The sequence below is a fragment of the Heterocephalus glaber genome, unplaced genomic scaffold (genome assembly GCF_053883595.1).
Source record: "Heterocephalus glaber isolate CG9 unplaced genomic scaffold, H.glaber_assembly_v1.0 deba00001104, whole genome shotgun sequence".
In the NCBI taxonomy this organism is placed as follows: Eukaryota; Metazoa; Chordata; class Mammalia; order Rodentia; family Bathyergidae; genus Heterocephalus; species Heterocephalus glaber.
Window position 1 is genome coordinate 3185305 of NW_028258193.1, and position 21106 is coordinate 3206410.

At 40.4% G+C, this 21106-nt stretch overlaps 1 protein-coding gene and 1 long non-coding RNA gene across 5 annotated transcripts in view; both read right to left on the reverse strand.

Annotated features, from left to right (window-relative positions):
• The window catches only part of Csmd1 (CUB and Sushi multiple domains 1), a 1515607-nt gene that overhangs the window by 1423495 nt on the left and 71006 nt on the right, over positions 1-21106 (reverse strand). The window lies entirely within an intron of this gene.
• Positions 1-21106, reverse strand: part of LOC147828400 (uncharacterized) — a 158741-nt gene that overhangs the window by 68045 nt on the left and 69590 nt on the right. Inside the window, exon 2 of the long non-coding RNA XR_015450869.1 lies at positions 1-21106. This exon is cut by the window's left edge and continues 68045 nt beyond it; it is cut by the window's right edge and continues 7332 nt beyond it. This is a non-coding gene — a long non-coding RNA (uncharacterized LOC147828400).

The following is a 21106-nucleotide window of genomic DNA, read 5'->3' on the forward strand; positions in this document are numbered from 1 at the left end:
GGGAAAATCCTCATTTAAAACAAAATTCCAATTACTAAACATCAAAGAAATGGTGAAAATAGAAAGACCACCAAGTGGCAAACACAGTGGTACTAATTGTTTCAGGCAAGAAGCATCAATGCCCATTAAGTACAAAGAATGCAAGTGGATGAGGAGCAGCATATTTACAAAACTGCAAAAGATGGCAATATTTTTATTAATTGCGAAAAAAAGGAAGTTTTGAGTGGGGAAATGTGGCAGATACGCCCTGACCAATTGATCATTATTAACAAGTAGCAAGGAGAAATCTCGACACGGAAATGGTTTAAGGTTATTTATATCACTGCCAGTGTACAACTAAGACAGAATCACAAGGAAGCGTTACACAGACTCTAACTAAGGGGCTTCTACCAAACAAGGATCCCTCAAGTATTTTGACCTCTGGAGTCCCAAAGGAAGGCTCCAAGTGGACAGGGCTAGAGACCTCTCCCACAGGAACCTGCCGTCCTGGTCTCCATCCTGACTCAGAAAGGCACCAGCATTGGAACAAGTTTTGTGGATGATAAATCATCTTATGTCAGTGTGATTTCCCTAGCTCCCACCATGGTGAGAGGGTTGTGTAAGATTCCATCATTACAGGAAGATGAATGAAAGGCATGCAAGAATTCTGTGTATTTTGCAGCTGTTGGTATGTTTGAGAAGTTAAAAATAGTAAAAAAAAAAAAAAATAGTCATAGCTGTAAAGATACAGATAGTAAGAGGGACCATAAATATGAGATTTTACTTAAAAGCGCAAAGAAAAAGAGCGGATCAAAGTGATAAAATGCAAAGAGAAGTCGCCTTCCTTGAGCTCTTGGCTATTTTAGACACACGGTGTCTCATGCACAGTCCCTGGGATCCTGAGAAGGGAAAGTGCTCTGAGATTCTATGACGTTTAAGCTCCATGTCTGAACCTCAGCAGTGACAGCTATTACTGTCCCGTCATATTCACAGGTGACGAGAGAATCGAAAAGGAGTTACTTGACCAGCTTGGAATTTAGTTCCCTCTCCTGTCTGAATTTACGACCTTTCTTTACATCACTCCCACAAAGCAAAAATATGTTTCGACGTTTTCATTAATCATTAATATGCCATGACGTCCTCGAAATAAAAAAGTAAAAGTGCTAAAAAGAATATTGAAGAATTTTACAAATCGGAAATCAGACCTGAGAAAAAGTTTGTACAGTGTTCTGCATAAACAAACAAGCCTCCTTTAAATTCCTTTTATATGATAATATCCAGCCATTGAGGTAAATAGTTCATAAATATCTGTGGTTTCTGCTCACCCTGGGGTAAGCCTGCCTTTTGCCACAGGTAGCTTGTGATGTAGCCAGGAGAAATGGGAGCAGGAGCACATCAGGTGTGACAAGGTGTGTGACACACACACACACTCATGTGCACACGCGGAGTCGGGGGCAGGAAGTGCCGCTTGCAGGGGACTGGAGTGAGGAGGACCTCAGAAGGTGACAGGGCCACAACTGTCACGGGGGCCTAAAGCGGGAAAAAGAGCTACCCCCCCCCCGACCCATTTTCAGTTTGCTTTGCAGGTGATTTTCGGTCAGTGAACTTTCGGCAGCCGTAGGGTCGCCTTGGTTTTGCACCGCATTACGGGGTCAGAAAGCCGCTTTGCTCCGAGACACCCAGCCGCTCACCCTGGAGCTCTTAATACAAGGAAGTAAGGGCAAAGCCTCGCAGTGTGTCTGGCTTCCTATTAAGAAAACATGGGCTTAAGCCAAGGCACTTCCAAATGAATAAATGCATGGAAAAGACTCTTTTCATTAAATGCTTACATTAAGACAAATGATAGAGAACAATGGGCAGTTGTTCCGCTGAGGAAGTAAGCAAAATATTCCCCCAATCAAATGCTTATGCCCTTTGTTGCATTTGACCTCCAAATCTATGACATTTCTGAACATATTTCTGTAAGCTAAACATAACAATTATGTTCCACTATCAAGAACGTGTAGAAGCTAAAATTATATCTGTCTCTGGGCTTTTATAGAAAACAAGAACATTCTTACAAGTCATTAAGCTAACAACTATAACCTTTCCTGCGAGACTGAGATTTATTGGAGACAATTTATTTAGCAGACCACTGTATTCCTTGAACAACTTCACATTTGATAAGATATCCAAGTTAGGCTTCCAGTGTACTAAAACGTCCTACAGTATGACCATAATTTAAATTTATAATAAATTTTAATTTTAAAAGTTAGTAGTTAAAAGTTACATAATAGTGCATTAGTAAAAGTATAGTTTTCTAGGCAGTTTGCCTTGAAAATCCTAGCATCTTAAAATTTGTTTTATCTCTTGTAGGAAATGTCTTGAGCACATAATCAAGTGATTTGTTGAAAGATGCTGAATCCAAATTTCCTAAAATTGGAAATATAATGTATCTTTCCTTTAGGGTTTATGTCAATGCATACAAGTCATTTGAATAGTTTTTGAAGAAAATATCAAATTGTTTCCTAAAGCTCCTCAGTTATATAAGGTAAGCAATTAATTAGCAACCCATGAATCTGTAATTAAATGCATTTACAACACTTTTTTAGACACAACCTAGTTTTACCCATTATTTGCATCCACCGACATTCAGTCCTTTGTATTCTATTTCAGCAAATAAACAGATGGCAGGTTATCAGAGACAGAGTGGGAAGAAGGTGGCCTTCTGAGACACAGATTTCAAAAGAAGTAAAGCCAAAATAGACTTTCTACACTGGGACGGGAGCACCGCTAACACCATCATATGGAGAATCACGTTCTCAGAGAGGGGAGAAGGTGCGGGAGGGGAGAAGGATTCGGTATTTTCTTCCTCTCTGTCACATAGGAAATGTTCCCATCGCTCACCTGCAATTTGAGCAAAGTTCCACTGACATCTACAGAACAACTCCTCAGGATCCTTCCCGGACATTAAAATACATTGTGCATAAAATGTTGCTGTTTTCAAATGAAAAGGGCGTCTTCAGAGCAGATGTCCCCTGCGGTATTTGTGTAGGAGGCCCACCCAGGCCCTGGTGTTTCTGCCCTTCTGCACTTCGGGGACAGCTAAGGGACAGCGCCTCCACACGGGACGGAGAGCTTGTGCTCCCGGTGCCCAGGAGTGCGGGTCCAGCTGCTCCCCACGGCTGGGAGTGCAGGTCAGAAAACTGCATCAAGATCTCTACTCTTGCCTTCCTATCCACGAAGCATGATAAACGTGTGCAGCAGGGCCATGGGAGCAGTGGCACTGCCTCGTGGCGAAACTTAAAAGTTCTGCACAGAAATAAAGAAAGGTGTGAAAGCCATTCGTGGTACATTACTCCTTAAAGAGCCCCAACTTTGCCTGTTTCCCTGGAGGGCATGCTCTGGCGTTTCCCTCTTCTGACCCATCTTTCCTACACCTTCACATACATATTCTATGCATTTAGTGATACCCCGGTTTTAAAATTTTTACTTTCTGATTCCTGGCGTGTGTGTGCGTGCGGGTGTGCGTGGTACTGGGGACTGAACTCAGGACGCTGGGCATGGGAAGGAGGCACTCTACCACTGAGCTGCACCCCCAGCCCCCCTCCTTCTTATCTTCCTTTTAGTCATAGCATTATCTACAAAGCGCAGGAATCTCCTCCACGGACTGGAGCCGCTCCGCGGTGCTGCTGTTTCCCAAGTGGACCTTAATCTAGTGAATAATCCCTGCTGTGCATTAGTGAGGTTTTGCTCTGTCTTTAGTGTTTTCTTTCTTTTTCTTTCTTTAATTATTTATTTACGATTCCTTTTGAGACAGGGTCTCACTATGTAGTTCGGGCTGACACTGAACTCACTGTGCAGCCCAGGCTGGCCTTGAATTCACGGGGATTCTCCTGCCTCAGCCTCTGAGATCTGGGATTACAGGTGTGTGCCACACTGTAAGCAGGCTTAGCTCTCACTTGATCCATAAACTGTCAATGTAGAGAACACAATTTGCACGTCTCTTCTCACAGGACTGTGAACACGTTGTGGGAGATTCTTGAGCAATGAAGTAGCTTGGTGCGAGATTACATCTGCACTGTGAATTTGCCGTTTTCCTCAGGCTTCCTTCCAGGGACCAAGGCTCAATCAATCCATCCTCCATCTTCTTCAACACTGGATTCTCTTTCTCTTCTTGATTTTCATGGATGCAACTTGTAGGAATGATGCTTTTCATTGTTTTATTCTGCCTTTCTTTGATATTGATCAGGAGCACTACCTCATCAAAACACTTGTATTGATGTACTTCTTTTAATTGCTTGCATAGTTTTACAAATGATCCTAATTAACATTTCCTTGAGCTGTAGCAACTCACTATATATTCTATAGTATAATCCTATTGTTATTTATTTTAATATTCCTACCAAACTATTTCCTATGTTTTTCTTAACATAGAAAGTTTCTTAATATTGAGGCTCTCTGTTATAGTCAGGCCTTTTTATTTATGACTCCAGGGTTGATGTTGTGCCTTTAAAAGCCTAATGCAAATATCATAAAAATGTACACTTTATTTTCTACACATACTGTAATATTTATTTTATTTTTGCTCTTTAATCTAGATGAAAATTGTCCTTTAAATGGTGTAATGTATTTGCGTACATTCCATTTGTTCCCACACATATGCTAATTGGCCAGCCCTTTCTAAAGAGTTAAACTATTTTCTTCCACATGGATTAATAGTCTGATGAGCATTTAGAGGTGAATGTGAGTCCACATGAGCTGCTTGGTTCCATTCGTCTGCTACTTTCAGAGTTAATTTCATACTGTTCGAAGCGCTGCGTCTTTTTAATAAGCGTTGGTGTCTAGAAAGGCAGGTCATAGTTCAACGTTCTTATACTTCTAAGATCAAGAAAAACTTAGTGAATAAAAAGTGGTATATTTTCCTCAAAGTACTGTTTGACCTCTGTGAAATTTTTGTACAGATTTTTTGAGTTTTTAAAAAATTTGCCATTTTCCTATCACATAGATTTTCAGCCAGTTGTGTTTTTTATTCCATCCGGGTTATTCAGACAGCTGTGCGTTCTGTTTGGTTTCTTATGTGTGGAGCCTGAGGAGGAGGAATCTTTGCTACTGAATTTCCTTTGAACCCCATCAGAGACAGAGGTCGTGACACTGTCAATTTGCTTTTGAATTTTATAAGATTTTGCTCCCAAAAGCAATGCCAAAAAAGCCTATCTTCGTGGTTCTTCCACTGCCATGATCTTGGAAGTCTCTTCTCTTTCTCTGCTTTACATTTTTCCCTGATAACACTTGGCTTATTTTCATGTAGTAGGAAAGACTATTTCACTCCGAGAACTATTAAATGATTTTTATTTAAAAATAATTTCTATTGTCATACAATTCTTTGTAGAAAATAATGACTCTTAAGAAGGTTCTACAACTATAACCAACAGCGAATATATATAATAAAGCTAATTATGTACAATAAAGACAAACTGAACAATGTTATAAGATCAGCTTTTCATTTTTTGCATCTTTTTTAATTTTTAAATTTTCGTCAGCATGCCTTTTCAGAACGTAAGGATCGCATGCATTGTGGGGAGTTGGTATTGGTACACATCACATCTAATTCTTTTTTTTTTTTTTTACATCTAATTCTCTTTTCATCCCCTTCCTCTTCCCCTTTTTCCTTCCCTGCATGGCTTGCTCCTCCTTCAGCTAAGAGACAGGGCTTTATCTCTTCAGAGATTCACACCCTGTCTCCATTATTCTAGTAATTAAATTTATTTCTCAAAAAAATAGTAAACGTTCCTCAAATAATTCCCAAAGTCATGTCCACCTCAAACCATGAAAGATATCCTCCGAAGATGAGACCTTCAGCATCGAATCCACCTTCCTGCCTTCCCTCTTAGCACTTCCCCCATTCTAAGTCTACTGAGTTTTGGTTCAGCGCTTTCACTGATGCTTGGTAAACCATCCCTCCAATTAACAGATTTAACAGTAACCACTGATCGCTTCCCACCACCCCCAACCTCTGTCTGTCTTCAATGCTCTGCAGTAATTATCTGAGTGGTTCTTGGAAGTGCAAGGTCTGTCTTGTACCATTTGGGGTCTTTGAAGGTCTAGAACGGTCTCTATTCTGTCTTCCAGGTTCCATGCTACTTTTAATGGATTCTACTGCAAAATAATTTTTCTTCGAAGTTGAAGAAATGCCTCTCTTGTTTTCTACACTCAGAGTGGCTATCCGGAGTGTCTTTTCCAGCTCATGTTTCTCACTCTGCAAATCACATTCACCCAGCCCTTCGCTGTGAGTTTTCCTTTGTATGATGCTAATTATGGATCTCTTTTCATTCCTGCTTCTCAAAATTTAATTCGGCCCGCCGTGTGCCTATTTGCCTTTTCCTTCAGCACAGGGAGCTCTTCCCCTGTCCTTTTCATTATTTCTGCTTGTTTTCTCTCCGCGCTTTCCTTGTGGAGCTTGTACAGTATCAACAAGGGTTGGAAATGCCTGAACTGAACTTAGTCTCTGAATTGGATCTGGCTTTTTCAGTATGTGTTTTTGTTTTAAGGCTAGAAATATTTCTTTCCCCCAGCCTTACAGGCTCCGTTTTAACATGCATCCACATCTGCCACTTCTTCATTCAAAGCACCAAGAAGAAACCACTCCGAAGATAGGAATGCGGGCGATTTTTTCCTGTACATCAATTCCAAGCCTCAGGACAGTGGGTGGGCTTCACTGGGAAGGGCCCATGGACCCCCAGGCTGGGGGAGTGGAGCAGGAGGTGGTGACTGGACTCGGGCGGGCGGCAGGAGGGCGCTGCATCTCAGCAGGGCTCACCAGGCCCAGAGACAGGGCGCTGAGCAGCAGCAGCATTGGTGGGCTTCAGCCTTCCTTGCTGCCTGTGTCCCACGGCAGACCCCAAGGAGGGCTCGGCATGTCACCTCTTACGCTGACCGGATAGGATCCTCCTGCTCCAGCTTCTCCTCTGGCCTGTCAGTGGAATCAACGGTAAAACTGGAAAGGAGCAACACCATGACTGGACTGGCTTTGTCTCTCCCAGCCCTGGGGACTGGACCTGGGGTCTGCACTGAGCCAAGCCATCCACACTCACTTTATCGCTTTATTTTTGACAGGGTCTTACTAAGTTGCTAAGTTGCCCAGAGCAAGCAAGGACTTGGGGCTCTTCTGCCTCTGCCTCCTAGAGCGCTGGGATTACAGGCGGGTACCAACACACCAGGCCAAGACTGGCTTCTACAAAACGCCTCCCATTTCAGGTTTGACTTTGGGGGTTTCATTTAAACACATTCATGACAAAGAAGGGCATCTCTTGTGCAGTGTGCAGAAGGGGAATCAAAATCACATTTGGTCTGTCTTGTTTCTACTGTATCCAGGTCTCTCTTGATAAAATCAAGCATAAATTTTAAGTGTTCATTTAAGAAAGAAAAAGAATAGAAAAGAAGATGAAACAAATAGAATTTTTCCAAGCATACCAATATACATTATTTGAACAGGCCATGATCTGGGGAGATACCGATTGAATCCATTTCCACATGATAAATTGACAATGAGCAAGCCCTACTGAGAAAATAAATGAGTTCTTCTACCTGCTGATAGGAATATCTTTAAAACGTGGCATAGGATGCTATGGATTCTAAGTCTCAACTCTCGTATCAGCTTAGCTCACCAAATTAAATCATTTATTTGTTCATGTTTCACACAATATGTGTTTTTCAGTTTTAGAAATCTTTAGTTAAAAGTACAGTTCAAAGTTAATTTCTTATCATTATATTTAAGGTTAATAATATAGCTTTACCTACAAAATACACTGAGGCTAAATACATTTTTGTTTATAGTTCACCCAACAGTATTAGCTCTATACACATAAAAGAAAAACTCAAAATTCCTAGTTACACCTTGCATTTACTTTACAATATTTTAATGTATTTTGAGCATTCAAATGATAGATTAAGAGAAGGAAGGAGGGAAAGAGGGAAAGGCTGGAAGTGACCATGCATAGAAGTGTTTGTTATAATATTTTGTGGTATCTACACTTCAACCTAAAACTTCTGCCACACTTTGAGAAAGCAGACTTCATCACTGATTCCTCGAAGAAACCATGACAAGTAACAAGACATGGCTTTTGTGAATGAGGACATTATACTTCTTTGCATGATTCTTTTTATGATATGCTAAGCTTTATTTTCTTTAATAACATTAAACAATTATTTTTCCTGTGTATTGGAAGAGCTAACCTCTACCTATAGAACAAGAGGTAAACTTATACAAATACTAACTTAGTTGGGAATATACAGGAATCCATTATTTGTAAAACAGAAATGAACAGATGAATAAGGAGAGGAATGAAGATTGTATGCGTGTGTTTCATGTGTACAGCGTGGGCACAGAAGCCCGCATAGCCCTGGATAAGGCGTGTGCAAGGACAGAAGTGTGTAACAACAGAGTGCCAGGATACCCAGGTCACGTGCCAACTGTGGCCAGAAACAACCCGCTCACGCAGGGTGTCTCCAAAACACCTCTTCCCTTCAAGAGCATTCATTAGGTTTATAATTATTTGTTGTCATTTATATGTCACACTTGACATTTTTGCAGTCTAATACAGCAATTCAAGATTCCTGGGTGGGCGGCCCATCCAGAGGAGGTGCGTGGGTGCCGGTGAGCAAGCACCAAACTGCACACCCAGGCTGAAACAATACACATGGCACAGCTCTGCTCCGAAAGTCCAAGGTGGGGCACAGCTCACACACACGTAATGTCATGGTGCTTTGATGGCTGGTACACAGTCTGCTGAATGAAATTTCTTACAAAAAGTTTTATGGAAATTGTCAAATTATTCAAGTAGGAAAGACTGAGAAAAGTGAAATGGAAGAGATTTTATTATAGTCCTTCAAAGTTCCTTTAAATGCAGTGTCAGAATTTAAATTTAAACTACTGTCAGAAGAGGGGCAGAAAGTTACCAAGTAAAACTCAATAATAAATATTTATATTATATACACATTAAATTGGCATTGGCAGAATACAGATTAGAGTGCACTTTATTTGCCAAAGTCTTCATAACATAAATATATTAATTATAATTCAGTAAAATCAGTCTTATAAACATGATCTAGTCTAAAATCATAGTTATACAATTATCTTTAACCGTGGAGCTAATCATGTCTACTCATAATAGAAAACCGAGAGTTTTCTGCTAAGCAGAACTCCTTCCTCTGGGAACAGCTTAGTCCCATAACACTGGACCTTGTCCTTAGATTTTAGTAAGATTACTTCCCATACATCTGGCTTGGTAATTTTTTTGTATATGCAATGCTGATAAGCCACATTCAATTAAAAATGTTTCCTCCATGTATGTTTGTGGAATATATGTGTACATATGTATGCGCCTTTGGAAGAGGTAGCTTTTGAAGCAAATGCTTTGGAGGAGTTTTGGTGAGGCTTGTAGGATAGTGTCCTTCACGCACAAGTAGCAGAACGTGAATTTATCACGAAAAAAAATCTTTTCTTCATTGCCTTCTAAAATTGAAGTATCTAACGGTAAGAAAGGAGTGGGCTGTTCAAAATGACGATTGAACATATGGTAGCATTACTTGGAAGAGCACAGATATATTTTCAAAGTTGTTTGGAAGAATACAAGCCAGAGGTATTTCCGGTAAGTGTGAGCTGAATTCAGATGCCCAGGCCCACGGTCCCCCACGGGGAGGAGTCGGAGGCAGGGTCCCCTGTCTGCTTAGAGATAAGCAAGCGAGCGGGTCTGGGATACAGCTTCTTGCCACAGCTTCTGGAGCAGTGAGCGTCTGTATTTTGTATTTAATCAGCTCCCTCTGGTTGCACAACATACAGCCTCAATTGCAGTTTTGTCAGAAGAATGGTAAGTATGTCCGGAACGGACTCTTCATTTACAGTCACAAATTTTAAACTTCAAAGGCTCTAATCATTTCTCGGTGGACCTTTTTCCTCTGAGGAACAGAAAGGGCCCCGGTGCGCTCTAATTTCATCGTGGTAGTGACTCTGACTCGAGGAGAGAAGGGAGGGCCAGAGCCCGGGAGAGGAGCTTGGATTTTAGGCGGCCTCCCCTGCGGTCGGATGAACTTGGAGTCAGGCCTGGCTGCAGGCCCCTCCGAGGGATGTCTGCCGGTCACCTGGGCCTGCAGCCTCTGGCCCCCGAAAAGCAGTGGCTAGGTGCAGCCCTGTGTCCTGCCAGCCGCTTCTCTCCCTACCTGTTCTCCCCTTGCAGACCCGACTCTGCCGTCCTTGCTGCTCCATCTCTGCTGGCTTCTGGGCAAGCTGCCCTCCAATCTGCCGGGGCTGTCTCCCTTCATCTTCATGGGGGGCTAAACCCAGGGACTTCGCTCTGAGCCACACCTGTCCTCCTTCCTCCCTGTCTTTCCTTTTCCTTTGTGAGGCGGGGTCCCTTGTGCCACTAAATTGCTCTGCAGACATCTGGCCCGGCATCAGGGGACAGAGCCCGCTTCCCGCCCCAGCTCCCTCCGGGCCCCCACCCATTCCCGCCTCCCTTGGGCACTTCACCCCAGCACCCCGAGCTCACCTGACCCCCCGCCCCGTGTCTAGCGAGCAGTCGCGCACGTGCCAACTTCCGGCGGGCGTGCGGCCCATCTCGAGGACCGCCGCTCTGCCCCTCAGGGCCACCTTCCAACTCCCACGGACCCCTGCTGCTCCCGCATGCCGCACCCTGCTCCTGGCCCTCAGGGACCAAGGCGGCCCCTCCTAGCTGGCTGGCGCACAGCACTGCCCGCACTCTCTCCCTGGCACAATGCTCTCGGCTGCTCCCAGCATCCACCTCTCTCCTCCACACAGAGACTTAATGCACCCTTTGACTGAGAGCTCCGCAGTCACATTCCTCGAAAAGAATCTCCCCACTCTTCCCTCCAGGCCACGCTGTCACACATTAGCACAGAGGTGCGCTGCTTTTAGCCTTCTTTGGTAAGGTTCACACCTTTAACACAGCACAGGGCACATCCAGGCAGCTGCCGTGCAGGCCATTGCTCACCATCTCCTCTGTCTGATTAGCTCAGTGCCTAGCACATGGGAAGCCTTTAATCAACGCATTTGGGTGAATGAATGATTCACCTTATTATTTAAAAAGACATGAAGGATGCTGCTATTTAAATTACAAAGCTATTTTAAATATGTGATGATGCATTGTTGTAGCTATTCAAGTAATTATTTGGGGTGGTAATATGTATTTATCAATGTTCTACAGGAACTGCACTTTTAAAGTACAATTTTGGCCTAATAAATTACTTTTTCCAAAAGTTAATGCATATTGGCCACGTTTAAGTACCACTACCTGCCAATGTCCTCTTCGAGGATACTTTCCTTTAGAAAACAAGACCCTTCTGAGTCTGTGAGATTTTCCACCTCCTCACTCACACACGCCAGACTCCTGGAAGTGCAGCGCTGTCCTCATAGGGTAGCATTTATAGAAAGCTGCAGCAGCACAGACTTCCATACTTGAATCAGCTCACTGACTCCCATTACGCAAGTTTTGTAAAACTTAATGGATAGTTGAAACTTATTTTAAAATAAGTCTGTATTGATGACTTTTTTGCCAGCCTGAAATGTAAGGACTTGTCTGATCTCCCCACAAAACAGTCAAGAAAAAGTCATTTTTTTCCTGTGGTCCTCCTCACACTTCCCTCGCACTGCATACGAAAACCAGCATGTTCTCAGAGCTCCTTGTAGCTTTAAATCGCAACTCCCACTGTACGGGCTGGAGTTCACACGGAATGGGGACGGTGACGGATAAGACGTGCCATCCACACACCCTGCTAACCACATCTTCTTCAAGACCTCGGAGACTTCTGGGCAAACACTGTCCGAATGCTGAGGTGTATACCTCTCAGTTTCTCACCACCATGGGAACACACACACACACGCATACACGCACACATGCACACACACATTTTTTTTCAGTCTAGTATAGACCTTCCAAATGAAGGTCAAATACAAAATCTATAGTGTCACCTTTGGAAATAATTCAAGAGACAAACTTAAAGAAACATAAACTTGATTTAAACACACTGTGACTATGCCCCTATGTTAAGAAATATATATTCACATAAGTTAATTTTTATCTTCTTCACATAAGCAAATATATTGACCAGGTTTCTTAGAAAGGAATGAACCCAACTACCTTTTCAGGAATAAATGAAAATTTCAATGTGATTTCCAAATCACGAACACATTAACATCACATTGTATATGAAACCTATAAATCTTCTTTCTTTGAATCAATAAATGCATGCTACTATGCTGTGACTCCTATTACCTGATCACATTGGATATCCCAGTTCTCTCTTTATGTGTGCATAAGTTTTCTGATATTTACTGTTTAATCCCTTCACCTGTGAGTAAGCAGCACATCTATATGGCACAAAATATAACAGAAGACATGAATGGAAAATACATCTATCTCTGATCTTTAAAACTGGCCTGGCCAAGCAATAAACAGGGTTACCATTTTCATGTGTATCTACTGGGTGATATGTGTATCATTATATGCACTGTTATTTTAATTATTCTTTACTTTTTACTTTTCTGTATATACATATTATTTGGTATTATTATGCACGCAATAGACTAGCACAGATTACTTAGCACATTTCATTTTACACTTAATGCTCTAGTTTAAGGAGTGTCAGAAATCAAATGCTTAGAGCCACAGAGCACTGCATCCGCATGAATTTACCTCTGCTCCACTGACTCACACAGAGTTTACAGTTAGTAGTTACTGTACCTATTTCTACAGCTTGTATACTCCCACAATTTGAATACTCAAGAATATTGGATTAAATTTTTGAAGTTACTAGGGATCAATTAAATTACACAAGCAATTTCAATGAAAGTATGAATTCTCCAAAAATGCTTTAAATTTCACAATAAACAGTATTCTTGCAAATACACAGATAGAGAAAGAAAATGAATAAGCGAGAATAAGAAAGTCAGAGAAATCCAAAAGCATTTGGATTTCACTAGGTTCAATGATACAGAAAATAAAATAATCCTTTTATTCTTGTATATTTTATTGAAAATGGGATTGAAGAACACCATTTAATTAATACTTGACACTTCTAAGAAAATTCACAGTCAAATATTCTCTAGTGGCATTTAAGTGATTAAACTGATCTTCCATAAATTACATATTGAAGAAAATTAAAATACATGGCTAGATTGTGACCTTGGACAAACAAACCAAAATCTCTTTTACTGATAAAAAATCAAAGCATATTTAAATTTAAAAAATAATTATCACATCAAAAATTTTAACTGCTGAAACAAAATGTAAACAAACAACATTCCTACCAAAACATAAACTTATGAAAACCCTAGGCTAATCTCTTTATTTTTACTTACATTATTAAGATAATAAAAAAATGTTCTTTATATTATTGTTAGGAAATTAATGTCCAATTAGATTTGTGCATAAAATTCTATATTCATCCATGTGGTAATATGGTAGTACCTATAGGATCTTTAAAATATATATGTATTGGGCCAGGGATTTAGCTCAGTGGTTCCAGCACCTGTCTCGCAAGCACAAGGTCCCAAGTTTGATCCCTGGTACCAAAATATATATGTGTGTGTGTGTGTGTGTGTGTGTGTGTGTGTGTGTATAACCTAAAATACTTATATTGAAATCAGAGTTCAAAGTGAATGTTATGATAAAAACAATATCAGAAATCATTTCAATTTTGTTCTTTTTTAATGACCGAATAATATTTCACTGCAAAACATCCTGACTCAAGAACAAAGGCTGGGTTTTCCCTAATATGTGAAATCTCAAAATGATGACCCAAAAAAGCAGAAGAGAGATTATTATTAGACAAGATAAAAGGTAGGAGGGGAAGGATGATAGGATGTAGGGTGGATAAAAGGAGAATGAATAGGATCAAAGTACATTATAAAATATATGTGAAAGTAGGCGGGGTGACTGGGATGGCAGGGCAATGGGTGAATACATTTTGCACATAGACAAATCTGTCAGAATGAAGCCCATTAACCTACATAGCTACTATGCACTAGGAAATGTGGGGGAAAATGAATTAAGTTCCAGTAGCATAAAAAAAGAATCATTTTAATTTCAATATTAACCACAGTTGCTAACACATGAAGAGTGACAGTTTGCTAAAGACAGAAACAGAAAAGATAAAAATGCAATCAAAGAACTATGTAACATTTTCAGGCATTTATCGATGTTAATTAACTGCAGATAACTAGGAAAGCTGTCAAAAGCAACTGAAATGGGTGCAAAACAACCAGCAAACATGAAGGAAGACAACAGTGATGTGGTCTCTGTCACTCATAACTGGCTGTAGCTGTCTACCCTGTGCAGCGGCAGCCACAATGTGAGACTCTTGCCTGTGAGGACCATGGGCAGAGTGGTGCCAGAGCTCACGGAGTACCAGGAATGGGGTCACGCTGGGACTGCAGGTCGGCTTGACTTTAGGGCAATTTTCTTCCCTCCAAACAGCTCAAGGTTGACTTTTAAAACATCGACTTTCCCTGCCTGGCCAGCACCTGCTGTCTGGAGTCCTGTGTCCTGCTCATCCCCCAAGGGGAATTGCAACTGACCTTTTTGATTTCCGTTTAACAATTGCTTTCAGGATGAAATGACCATCTTTGATACTTAGGTTTTAAATGCATGTTTGTGGCTGCAGTTCCTGAAGCTCCCTGTTTCTGAAGCTATGTCCAACTCCTCTAGTGAGTTTTATTTTACCCTTGAGAATGATCCCGTACTAAATCACACATTGATTGTAGAGATGGATGGCTTCAGCTATCTATGAACTATTTTATTTAAAATTACAAAACGCTCACATGTGAGGTATCTTTAGCAGTACATGATCTGGTGGCAATTAAAAATACTTCTAAACCTCAGCTTGTCATATGTGTCACAGTGTGAAGTAAACTTTGATGAGATATTCTCTTCTTAAGAGCAAGTTGTTAGGACTAAATATATGCACTAAAGAGACTCAAGGTGGGTCCCTGTAGGTCTGAGGAGGACCACACTTGAAGCACTCAGAGGTCAGGAGCAGAGAGCTTTAGGGGAGAAGCGGCATTCAGATTCCTCAGCAGCACTGCGTGGGCTAGCTGGACTCTTCAGTCCTTCCCAACCTCAGGGATCACCTCAGATGTCATGAGCAGTAAGGATGCATTTAGAAGCCCATGAATTTGCCCATAAAATTCAAGGGAATGTCCCCAGGAAGGATGCAATCATATTGCTCTGCTTTATGTTTCTTTGTTCTGTGACATTCCTCAGAGGACAGACATGGGGTAAGAATGGAGCAAGGACTGCACATGACAGAGGAGCCAGAGGACAATTAAGAATCTATTAAATTTAGGCAGGATACCAAGTATTGTCCCTGATGGGTTTAAACTGTCAATTTTAGAAACAATAGAAGTACAGTAAATGCATCCCCCATATAAAACTGACAATCACTTCTTACCATCTCTAGAGGCAAAACAACCTGCCAAAAGCTTGTATTTCAAATGCGTACCCCGTCCACAATACTGTGGCAGAGGAGAGAGTGTCTGCTGCTTAGGTATGAAGAAGCCTGTTGGTGGAAGAGGAGGTGTGCTCTCCACGGAGTGTCTGCAGAGCCCCTCCCCCCTGGACACCCCCTGGGCTCCCCACAGCACATGGGGACTAGACTGCAACTGTGGCATCACCAGCAACTAGACATCTAATGAGCAACAGGATCCCACCATGGGGCCAGCCACTAGTCAGAGTGTGGTGGACCCTCTTCAGCCCGCTGGGGAAGACTACTGCCTAATAAACATGGTCTTAGGGCAGATTTCCACAAGAAATTAAATTTACACATAAAACCTTCACCAGACATTTTGGAGAGTTGCAGTAACACATAACAGAACGTCTGACATAAAGCTCCACATGTGTAGCCATTTTAAAATTCCTACTTTTGCTTCCCAGAGACATTAATTCCTGATGGGGAGGAGTGTGCAGGTAATTACCCACAGCACTGCTGCCCCATCTTCCTCCAGGCCACAGAACTTTGCCACCACTCCAACCAGCGCAGAGGCAATCTGCAAAGGAATTACTCACTCTATGGTAGTGTAAGAGTAGAAATTAAAAATAGCAGGGACCTTTTGAAGCTCTTGAATGTTTTTCTGCCAGCATAGGATTGTTCCCTGTAGTGTATTTTTAGTGCTCCATGCACTCAGCTTTTAAATGTCACAAGCAATGAAATCCTGTAAGTACTATTTGAACACATCTCTGAAAAAAAAGTGCTATATTTGATATCTCATCTACAACTTTGATTCAGGCTTTATTACACCTATAAGGACACCTTATCCAGCTAGTTTTGGTCACTGGCTGAAATTTAAAGTTTTCAGAGTCTGATGGATAGCTCTTGACCTCACCAAGCAGTCAGAGGATATTCAAGAAAGGGCATTAATTCCCTGGGTGGGAAAAGGCCCTGAACCTCCTGGCTGTCAATTCTTCTATCTTAATAAAGATCTGAAGGTACTTGACCTGGGCAGGACATCCAGAAATTTAAAAAATAGCACCATAAATGCTATTTCCTCTCATTATACTATCTAATAAGTAGCTACTATATTGCTAGATTAATGATTGACAGATAGATATATATAGATTTTTGCATAACAAAGGCTCCTACCTCTTGATGTAAACATTCTTAAACAGATTCTACATTATTTCCATCTACTTTTCAACGCCCCCAACCAACAGGAGACTGTGTGGATTATTGATCTTGTAGCAGGGAGGGAAGGGGTCCTCCTACATTATTCCATATTCTTCGCTTTGTGTTTCCATTATCTTTTTCATAATCTTCCAGATATTTTAAAGTCTGTCTTTTTTAAACTAGCTATTTAATTTGGGGTTTCTCTTTGGACTACACCTTCAGTTCTACCATGGAAATCAAAGCAGAAATTGATTTTTATCAGCAAGTAGTTTCCTAATGGTCTTTCCTAAATGATTTTCCTACTAAATAATATGCAATTGTATTATACAAGATGTATCTTATCTGTAAGCCTTAAAATGTCATCATAATGGTTAGACTTAGCAAGGTGGTGGCAGAATTTCACATTTTATTGTTGGTATCTAACAGACTGCTGCCAAAAACTTTTTTCTGTAGGTAGGTAAGAGACTCATCCTAAAGCTGATATGCCTGCTGAGGTCATTTGCCCTGTGCTACTGTTTTGTCCAGCAAGTGCTATTTTCTTTGAATTCTTTTCAGTTAAAAATATTACTCCATGTTTAGTATAGATTGCTATTTATTCCCTGATATAATCTCAATATTGACTTCAATTACCAAAACCAAAATGTATCAAGAAGAACACCCCCACTGTTCATAGTCCAGTGAAAGGGCTTTATTAAAGTCAGGCTACTAAACTGGAAGGTCCCAAATTCAAATCTCTTCAGCACAATTTCTTCATATGGGATACTGGACAAGACAGTGAGTACTAACCTCAGTATCTTCAGCTGTAAAATAAGGAGTATAGCAGGGCTAACCTCACAGCACACTTAATAGAATTCCAATGTGATAAATTTTTTCGTATCTGTAGCTGTAAGAGATTCATAATGAAAATTTTTTCAAAGGTTGAATTGAAAACATCTGTTAGAAAATAAAAGTAACATCAGGTTTCATAAGAGGGGTCCAACACTGGCACACACAGGGGATGAAGGGAACATCATCTTTAATATGATCACTTTTGTATAAATTATAGCTTTCTGTGACTTAATAGAAAGGGTTTGCTGGGGACCTTTCTCAATCTGTGAGCCCAGAGTATGGCATGAAGGGAGACTTCCCTGTAAACCTCTACTGCCTAGAATCTTTGTTCCACCTCCTTTGGTATAGATGCAAATAGTCTATATTTTTTGACATGCCTAAGGCACATGTGAATTGCTTGGAGGAAAAGATTTTACAAAATACTCTTTCAAGTTGACTTTAAATGCACCAACTCAAAGTTTCAGGTGGCATTAAATGTATCAGCCCTCTGCATAGTGCATTTCTTGAATTAAGTTTTGTTATACTCACTTCAATAAGCATGAGGAAAATGTGGTTCTAAGACTATTTCTGCTATTCAAGGGTGATGGTAGCAGATGTATCTGTTTTTACCATTAATTTTATTCTTGTCTGAGCTCATATAAAACAAGCCTATGTGGGGAACCATGATTACTCTTCAATAGTCAATGAGACACTTTCTGCTTATCCTAATACTAATATAAAATTTATATTTTATGGGTGATTTTGGAAGGATTTTAATTATTCAATGTATTCTAAAAGACCTATGGCTATTCTATTTAAACGTAGTACTTCCTCTGTGTGTGTGTGTGTGTGTGTGTGTGTGTGTGTGTGTGTGGCAGTTTACCTCTGTCAAGGAGTTAGTCCATTTCCTCTAAGTTATCAAATTTTGAGGTCATAAAGTCATATCTAATATCCGCTTATTATCATTGTAGTATACATGAGGTCAGAAATAAAGTTTCATTGATGATTTTGGTAATTTCTCTTTCTCTCCCTTTTCCTCAGTTAATCTGGCTAGAATTTTATGAATTTTAGTGAAGTTTTCCAAGAGTATGATTTGGGTTTCATTGATTATCCCAATTGTTTCCCTGTTTTCAATTTCTTTGATTTCTGCTCTAATCACTACTATTTCTTTTCTTGTTGCTTTAGAATTAAATCATTCTTGTTTCTCTAGCTTCCAAAGTGCATACGTGACTGATTTTTGACATTTTTCAAACATATAAACATAATGCTACAGTTTTTTGTGTAAATACTGATTGTTCTGCAGCCTACAAGTTCCAGATATTCGTTTTCTTTTGAATTTAATTAAAATGTAATTTCTATAGAGACTTCTTGTTTCATCCATGTGCCATTTAGAAGTATGTTGTTTAGATCCAAATATGGGTGAGATTTTCTAGCTGCCTTTCCATTTTTGATCTCCAGTTTAATTCTCTCGTGGCCTGAGAGCACAGTTTGTATGAACCCTGTTTCTGTTAACTTGTTAGCATATGTTTGATGGCCCTAGCATGTGTTCTCTTGGGTGGATATTCGAGGGAGCTTGATATCAATGTGCATTCTACTGTTGCTGGGCCAGGTTGTCAGTAAATGTCAACTAGACGCAATTCACTGATGAAGCCATCCTAGCCAACTCTATCCTTACGGATTTTTCTGCCCTTTTGCTCTACCAGGTAGTAAAAGGAATGTGCAGAAGTTTCCAGCCATAGAGGTGGACACGTCTCTTTCTCCTCCCAAGCACGTTAGACGTGGCCCCGTCTCCGATGCTCGGTATTAGCACTGTGTCTTTCCGGATGGCGCGGTGATGAGGTCCTGCTCCTCTGTCTGCCTTAACCTACCTTCTTCTGAAGGGGATCTGGCTTCTCCAGCTGTCGCCCCATCAAGGTAAGCATGGTACATCTTTCTCTATCTTTTGCTTTCACCCACGTACTCATTTTTAAAGTAAGGCTGATGTATAAAATGCATGCTTGGGTTTTGTTTTAAGCACTCTGAGAATCTCTGTCTTTTAGTTGGTTTATTTAGACCGCTCACATGTCTTTATTACTATAGCTGGATTAAAACTTAGCATATTTGTAATTGTATTTCTATTCATCATACTGTTTTTCTTTTCCCTTTTCCACTGCCCCGCCCGGGTTTTAATTATCTAATGACTAATTTTTAGCTTTCATTCCGTGTCAATTTTAAACTCCTTTAAAATTATTTTAACAGTAGCCAGAGAATTTAAATAATATATCTTTGCCCAAACTAAGTCCATCTTAAATAATATTCTATCACTTTGCATGTAGTTCGAGAACCTCATAGCAGAATACCCCCATTTTATTCACTTATGTGACATGATTGTCATTTGTCTCAAATACTCATATGTCATGAGGTGAATATAGTGTTACTATTATTAGTAAATAAAATTGTAGTAAATATTACCAGTAAATCAAAATTATCTTCTTGATAAAGTTAAGAAAAATAAAGGATTTTGATTTATGTCTAGTTTTTCTTTTATAGAGCTGCACCTCTGGCCTGTATCTTTTTCACGAAGAGCATATTTTCACTTCTTTCAGGGCAGGTCAGTTTCATTTCTCCAGGAAAGTTGACTTTTGCAGGATAATTTCACTGGAAATAAAATTCTAGACTACTGTATTTGATTTCTCTTAAAGATGCAAATATTCCACTCCCATCTTTCCTAGCTTGCGTGGTTTCTGATTTAAAACTTTGCTGTAATGCTTATCCTTGCTCTTCTGCAGCTGAAGCTTTCTTTTTCTCCCAACTCTATCATGTTTCAAGATTTTCTTTCTTTCTAGTTTTGCACAGTCTGAATATGATTTATATGTAGGTTTTCTGGTGCTTATCCTGCTTGGTCTTCTCTGGGTTTCTTAATTCTCTGGGTTTGCTTAATTTTCTGTCTGTGACTTATTTTCTAGAGTTGGGAGCATGGTGATCAAATATTACTCTGCTCACTCCTCTCTTACAATCTGAATTATTGATGTTATGTTTTGGAGCACTGGCATGGTGCTTGGATGTTCTCTTGCACTCTGGATTGGTTGGTGCCCTCCCTTCCGTCTTTTCCCTTCTCTCCTCTTGTGTCTTTCCTGCTCTTCTCCTTCCTTTTCACCTTTGTCTCAGCTCAGGCCATGTCTGTTTAACACTTCTCATTCCCTGTGTCCTTTCCTGGACTGTGTTCCACTGACTCCTAAGCCCATCAAACACAGTTTTAATTGTGTTTACACTATTTTTAATTTCTAGCACTTCCCATAGAATCTTTACTTCCCCACCTACACAGCCCACCTGATCTTGTATGCTGTCTACTTTTTCCATTAGCACCCTTGGCAGAGTAATCATATTATTTTAAATATCTTATCTAGTAAATCTTAACAATTTTAAATTTCTTGACTAGTAATGCCAACATCTCTGTCAGATCCAAGTCATATCCTTGGGTTGTCACTTTGGATGGTCATTTGCATGTTCATTCATTCATGCTAACCTGACATGTATTTGTTAACACATTCACGATCGGGCTGTAAAATTCGTAAGTCTTGCTACCAGGTGGCTTGAACCACCAATAATACCATGTGACTGTCCCATTGAGTGGCTTTTTATTTATTAGTAAAAGTGATAGATAAAAGTGATTAGATCTGTTTGT